The sequence below is a fragment of the Melanostigma gelatinosum genome, assembly GCF_949748355.1.
Source record: "Melanostigma gelatinosum genome assembly, chromosome: 17".
NCBI lineage: Eukaryota > Metazoa > Chordata > Actinopteri > Perciformes > Zoarcidae > Melanostigma > Melanostigma gelatinosum.
In genome coordinates, this window is record NC_136650.1 from 22,902,084 (window position 1) to 22,909,583 (window position 7,500).

Here is a 7,500-nt window from a genome sequence, read left to right on the forward strand (position 1 = left end):
GTGTGTGTATGTGTCTGTGTGTGTGTGTGTGTGTGTGTGTGTAAAGAAAGGGGAGTCTTTAAGGTACAGCTAAAGACTACAAAGATGGCGGCGTCGAGTGACGCGGACAAAAGGGGAGGGGCCTTAAGATACTACAGCTAAACTACACAGATGGCGGAGTCGAGTGACTCGGACAAAATGGCGGTGAGACTGCTATACGTAATCACGTGTGCCGATGCACACATGTGTTGTGAGGCCATCGATTGAACGGGGTTTCCCCCAGGGGCAGAGATAGGAGCTGTGTGTGCGTGTTACGTGAGGAGGAAGAAAAGGAAAAAAAGGAGCGAGAACTCGACGTGCATCACACTTCGGCGTGCGATGTTGTAGGGAGCCTGAGTTTGCTGGTTCTATCACGCATAAGTATACCGCTGTTGTCTTTGAACTGCCGGTAACTTATGCCGTGATAAGCCACGCACCTCAGCTCACTCACAGAGTCGAGTTAATGAAGAGAGAACTCCCACACGGAGTGGAAGACAATGAATGAAAAGAATCCCCAAATAAAGTCATAGCAGTTAATACACAAATACAGCGGAGCTTCTCTGCTCCGTAATGATTGCGTAAATACCTCCGTATAATGAGACAGTGTCTTAACACAAACAGAATACGGGAATGCACCATAGAGCGGATTTTCTGATCCGCGAGGGATTGCGCAATAGTAACTTAAACACACAAAAACACGGGAATATCAACATATAAATGAATGGCCTGAATTAAACTTACGTTAATTTAAGCTAAGCTACGCCCAGATACCAAGAATCTTACTGGTCGATGCTTCGTTGCAACGTTGAAGTGTTCGTGGGGAAACCTTAACCTCGTCTTAAACCTTAAACCGGCCTTTGGAAGAAGTGAGGACCGGTCATATTGTCCTCACTTTGCAGTAAAACATCTCTGGTCCTCACTATGTAGCATGTACAGGAACATACACACACAGACACTGTGTTTCTCATCGAATATTTCAGAGATGGAGGCTCTTCAAACAACCGTCGGCTTACACACACACACACTTTGCTCTCTGTACGGCCCGGGTGTCTGATGAAAGTGAGTGAAATTGGTTGAACACGTGTCTACTCGTTAATCAATTAGGAGTTAATTAAGGAGCACCGAGGCGTCTGGGGTCCAGATAAACGTTCCACTATGGATCCTCTCAGTCTCTCTGTTGACTTTAAACTTAATGAGATTATCTCTCAACTTTAATATCACTGTGCCGTGTTTACCCAGCAAGGTTAAATCCATCGTTCACATGTCGCTGCTGGGAACAAAAATAAATTAAAAAGTGCTCTTTGATGGTTTTTCTCAGTTACAACATTATAACAACACATAATGAATGAATGACCAAGCAAGTGTTTAAGTTGAAGCAGCTGCTGCGCTGACACTGAAGTTACAAACTATTTGCATTCCACTTTTCACAAAAATGTACATCGTGTTGCACGTGAACAAACCCATCACTTCACATTAACTGTGAATATCCCCACTGCGGGACTAATAAAGGATTATCTCATCTTATCTAACCTCAAGTCTTTTTTATTGATTTCCACAATTTTGTATGTTTATTTTTTATAATTTTTTTTATATTTTTAGGGCAACAAAAACTTGTTTATGTGTGTTCATGTAAAAGTTGTCATTTGCAGCACAGAGGAGTTAAAAAAACAAAAACAATCATTATTGTGCCTTATTATGCATATTTAACCTTTTCCCTCAAATTAGGTTTTTATTGAACAATGGCAATCCATTTTTGATTATATTTTATAGTTTGTTATAAAACACAACATAATGAGGAAATTTGGGGATAATAACGAACTAATGGTGCTACGAGTAAACTTTTAACTGGTGATAAAACAGTGTGAGGAGTGACGTAGACACCATCATGTACTAAATGAACATCATGCTTGAAGCTGGAGATTGAGACCATAAACAGACATTTTAATTCTTTGTTTAAATTCCAACACACTGCTCTTGAATTCCAGATTGTATTGACATCAAACTGATTCTTGAGCGGTGTGCAGGGATCGCCTCTTCTTCCCAGGATATTGAGACCTGCATAGGAAACAGTGGATGTGCAAAGTCTAGATGAAAGTGTGGCGGAGCTTGAGGTGGGACCAGTATGACCTTCTGTGATTTACCCACTGAGCCACAGGCAGGAACAGAAAGCTGGCAGTTTTAGTGCCGCTCCGTTGCCCCTTCAGAGCCGCGCGGTAACAACTCATCGTTAACCAGCGTTCAACTTCTCGACAATAAAAATCAATATTTCATTAAAGGCCTCAGAGGACGGTTCAAACAGCTGTAACAAAAGGCGCTTTTGCCTTTAATTGCGGCTCCTGTGGCTGAAAAAAGAAATCTGGGGTTCCATCTTGTAAAAAAGAGAAATGCTGTTGAGTTGGAGACGAGCCAGAATATGAGTCGGAGCAGACGGTAATCGGTAACCTTGAAACAACAACACAGGTGCATTCCTGTGTGATGAGCGGCGCTGGAGAACATCGTCGTTTGTCATCGGACACGTTTACGCGTGAAACGTGAGCGATGAGTTTCACAGGAAGAGCAAATAGAGACTCTCGAAATCAGGCTGTAGTTGACTTCAAGTCTTTTCAATTCGACGTTTTAATATCTGATGACGCCTGCACTCATTCACTCTCAGGTCCCGATGAGTTACAAAATAAAAGCTTTTAAAATGACGAAATAATGAGGGACTTAATTAACTCTTAATTTGTTTTGTTGTAAATCATCTTATTGTCCTTCCTTGCGTGTGCAAACGTACTTGGCAATAAACCGATTCTGATTCTAAAGGGGACTTTTGTTGTGAAAAATTCATAGGAAAGGAAATGTGTTTATTGGAGGTTTTACATTACTATAAATACTTCAAAATAAAAGTCCTCCATCATTTTGTCTGCTTACTCTTCTTCCCTGCTTTAGTGAACTTGTTTTGTTGAAGAATAGCCGCTAACAAAGATCTGCTACTTTGATGGATAAACACATTTCATTTCCTGTAAATACTTCAAGAATAAAAGCGCTCTGTCATTTTGTTATTCAAACACTTTTATTGTGAAGGAACAAAAGAACTCTGCGTGTGGTCTGGCTGATATGGCGTTCACAGCATCGGACACACAACTATATAATAGTCTGTCATATTTAGTTTCATCTGTTCTACTTGTCGTTCGTGTCGCCTCGTCATCGTCTCGTCTTCCACGTGGGAAAAGAAGGTCGATGACGAACAAACGAATCTTTACAAAACAAATTCTTTAATTTAGTTTTAATTTTAAACTACTTCCATGTGTTTCATTTTTTCTTTAACACTGGAAATGAACGTCGAATAGATTCAGAATGATTTCATGGCCGATAATAAACACAGACTTTAACACAGACCCAAAACCCAAACACAGATTCAAACAGTGATCGTTTTTCTGCATCATTACACAAAAACCAATGATGCAAAGCAGTTGAACATGAACCTCACTGAGGTTGTTCAGCTGATTACAGAGTCAATAGGAGGCGTTCAGGGCAGAAAGAACAAACGTAAATCTCTCTCTCGCTTTGTTTATTCACAGAAACAAAATGAGTCTGTTCTCTGATCAGTTTAACGTGAATATCCGACGCATTTTCTCTCTCTCTGTGTGTAGCAAGCTGACCTGGCGGTAGCCGGCTTCACCATCACCTCAGAGCGAGAGAAAGTGATCGATTTCTCCAAACCCTTCATGACTCTGGGGATCAGCATCCTGTACCGGGTCAATCTGGTGAGTTCATGTTTGCGTGTGATCTTATCTGAGACTCATATTATTCATAAGTGTTGCTGAACATGATACGTTCTCAATTGCAATAATTGTCTTGTGATGTTAGAGATCCAGTACATTCACTGTTGAGGCTTTTAGGGGGTCTGAAGGGTCAATTAAGGGGTCAGGACCCCCTGAGACCCCCCTGTATTTCACACGCTGAGCTGTCAGCGGGGGGGACGCAGGATGTCACACAAAGGCAAATCAAGATATCTTTAAACAAGCTAAGACCTGATTTAATTCTATTTCAGGACATTTATTGTCACATCTTACGTCCCTGAATGTGGCAACTAGGTGGCCAACAAGCGGGAGTTCTTCTCCAACACGCTCCGTGTTAATTCATTTGATTTGTCGATAAAACACGACGCTGCGTCTCCTGTGCTGCAGTGGACTGTACATCAGCAGCTCATCGGTATTCCCTCCACCGGCCGTCCTCCGTTTGATCCAGTCCCGCTGCCAGAGACTCAGTGATCAGTCAGCTGTTTCAAGCGTGTCCTCGGCCGGCTTCATTCTCTTAAGTGTTTATTTGAGGATTACGTTGACGGAGAGCACGTTGTTGCTCCGCAGAGCTGACGGAGACATCTGTGGTCCTCGGTCAGGAGGACGACTTCAGCCCCTCCCCCGCCAAGCACCTGCTGCTGAAGGTGCAGCACTGGTGACCATTATACACAGTAGATAAACTGGCTAACAGGCCATGCCGACAATGGGTCACACACACACACACACACACACACACACACACACACACACACACACACACACACACACACACACACACACACACACACACACACACAGAGACTCTGCTGCTGCTTACCAGAAAACTAATTTACAATTCAATTTGTCTTTGCTCACGCACGTTTGAGATGAACGCTCACAATCAATGAACCCTTTGAACACCTGCAGGATTGTGTGCAGAATAGGAATGACACAACGCTGTCTTCATCAGTTCAGATGGAAAAGCATCAGTCATGAGCAGCTCTGAATTTAAACAGGGATGCCCTTCGGCGGGACTGAGAGGAGAGGAGAGGAGGAGAGAGGAGAGAGGAGAGGAGAGGAGAGGAGGAGAGAGGAGAGAGGAGAGAGGAGTAGAGGGGAGGGGAGGAGAGGAGAGGAGAGTAGAGGAGAGGAGGAGAGCAGAGGAGAGAGGAGAGCAGAGGAGGAGAGGAGGAGAGAGGAGAGGAGGAGAGGAGAGGAGAGGAGAGGAGGAGAGGAGGAGAGAGGAGAGGAGGAGAGGAGGAGAGGAGAGGAGAGGCTGGAAGTAGAGATGGTAAAAATGTGAATAGTTCAATATTTCGACAGCACTCTTTTTGGAGCCTCTTTTTTTCCAACATCGGTCATTCTTGTGGCCATTTGGAAAAAGGTTGGATTTATTAATTCCGTTGATTTCCATGATGATTCATGTCATCATAACTGTGTTATTCTGCACTGAAGACATGTTCTAGTTCTCTCCTTCTAATCGTGATGGTTCTGTTCCATAGAGGAGCAGAACGTTCTATCACAGAGAACAACGAGGCCTCAGAGGTGAAGGGATAGTTCATGTCCTTGTGTTAAGTTAAGTTTGAGTGACTTCAGGCAAACACACATCGTTCCCTGTTAGTGTAACGTGGGAAAATACGTCAATTTATTGTCTATTAGCAGATGAAAAACCAGTAGAGCATGACAACAAGTGTGTATCGGATACTTAATACAATGTAACACAACACAACACGCTGCTAACAGCACTCTGCATGAGCACTTCAACACATCACAAGAACAAGAACCCATTCATTCAATAATCGATGTCACGACATGCAGTCATGTCTGGAAGTGTAAAGTGCTTCATGCACATTATATAACACACACACACACACTCTCTCACACACACACACTCTCTCACACACACACACACACACTCACACACACACTCACACACACTCACACACACACACACTCACACACACACCCACACACACACCCTCACACACACACACTCACTCTCTCACACACACACACACACACACTCACACACACACTCACACACACTCACACACACACACACACTCACACACACACGCACACACACACCCTCACACACACACACTCTCTCACACACACACACACACACTCACTCTCTCACACACACACACACACACACTCACACACACACTCACACACACTCACACACACACACACTCACACACACACACACACACACACACTCACACACACTCTCTCACACACACTCACACACACACTCACACACACTCTCTCACACACACTCTCACAGCAGTGAATCATGTTTGAATGAACCAAAGCGGATGAATGGAATCATCATATAATAATAATAATAATGATGTTTTTTACCATTAAAAGAGGAAACTCCAGGTTTAACTTTAGTCATTTGATTGGAAGCCACATGTTGTGTAATATTTCTATGAATAGTCGGGAGAAGAGTGTAAAATGTTTCTCATCAATGTCAAATGAAACAGAGTCTGGATGAACGATCAAAGTTGTAATAGTCAATTTATTTGCTTGCAAGCAAAGAGAACACGTCTCACAGACGCATCACGTCATCTGTTAGAGGTGCTCTGAATACACAGTCAGATACACGGACATTCATACCCAGCAGCATGCTGTCACCTTGGTTTGCAAACAAGCATAAACAAAAGGAGACAGAAGATAATGAAAGATGTCAAGGCAGATGTTTGTCTCTGAAGCACAGTGTCCTGTCTTTACGATAACCTGAAGGTGCTTTTAAAGCCTGTTTACAAATCCCTTTGTTATCAGTTTGCCCCACAATAAACCATGAGACACCCAGTCAGATGTGTCCTATGATGTCACTGTGACCTGGTCAAAGAGTTCAGTCACAGTATGCAGAGACGGAATGAACTGTGAACCATCACACATCATAAATACCTAAAGAGGGTCATGCCCTTCAGCTGATGCCCATCAAGGGAAATACATCATGACCCCTGTGTGTCCCCGTCTTTAAAGACAGAAACAATGCACAAGATAACAGATAACAAGACACCTGGATCCAAAATGTACTAGAATCATTTAGAAGACACAAGGTTTAGTGCCTGTTCTCCTAAAACTTACATTCTTTAACCCTAAAGCAGTCGACTGACATATTTCCCCATCACACACATTCCCTTCTTCTGCTTTTCATCTGTTTCTGCTCGGGACTCCCGTCTGATTCTCTGGGACTCGTCCGTTCACAACAGAGTTCAGCTGCACAGCGTCGCACGGCTTTTTCATTTCTTTATCTTTATGAGCCAAAATGGGCAAAAAAACAGAAAGAGGGTTGATTGCCTCAATTACAGCTCCAGTCATCTGCTGTAATTGGGTCCAATCTGGGAGTTTCTCGTTTCTCCTCGCTGCCAAATCCTTCTTCAAGTAGACCGGGGGGGGGGGGGGGGGGTGATGAAACGGGTCGATGGGAAGCGTCTGGCGGGGAAAACATCAAGCGCCGCTCGTTAACACTTGAGAAACTCGTAACTTCAATTTTCCATTTTTATCTTGTTTTTGTTGTTTTGTGTGAATTTGCAGATTTGCCGACAAAATGTGCCGCGCTGAAGGACACAAAATGAAAAAAGAAGTCTTTGTAATTCCAGGAGTCATTTTCCCAACAAACCCCGACTGTCAGACAGTGAAGGTTGTTTGTGAGTGTGAGACGCAGACAGCAGATGGTTTATCACAGGTCACCGCTCACAGCTGG

At 43.4% G+C, this 7,500-nt stretch overlaps 1 pseudogene across 1 annotated transcript in view; it reads left to right on the plus strand.

The window, feature by feature from the left end:
• LOC306791224 (glutamate receptor ionotropic, kainate 5-like) overlaps window positions 1–7,500 on the plus strand; it is a 30,559-nt pseudogene that overhangs the window by 4,920 nt on the left and 18,139 nt on the right. The window contains exon 5 of the transcript in view: window positions 3,651–3,764. The product of the transcript in view is annotated as a glutamate receptor ionotropic, kainate 5-like (transcript). The remainder of the gene's footprint in view (window positions 1–3,650; window positions 3,765–7,500) is intronic.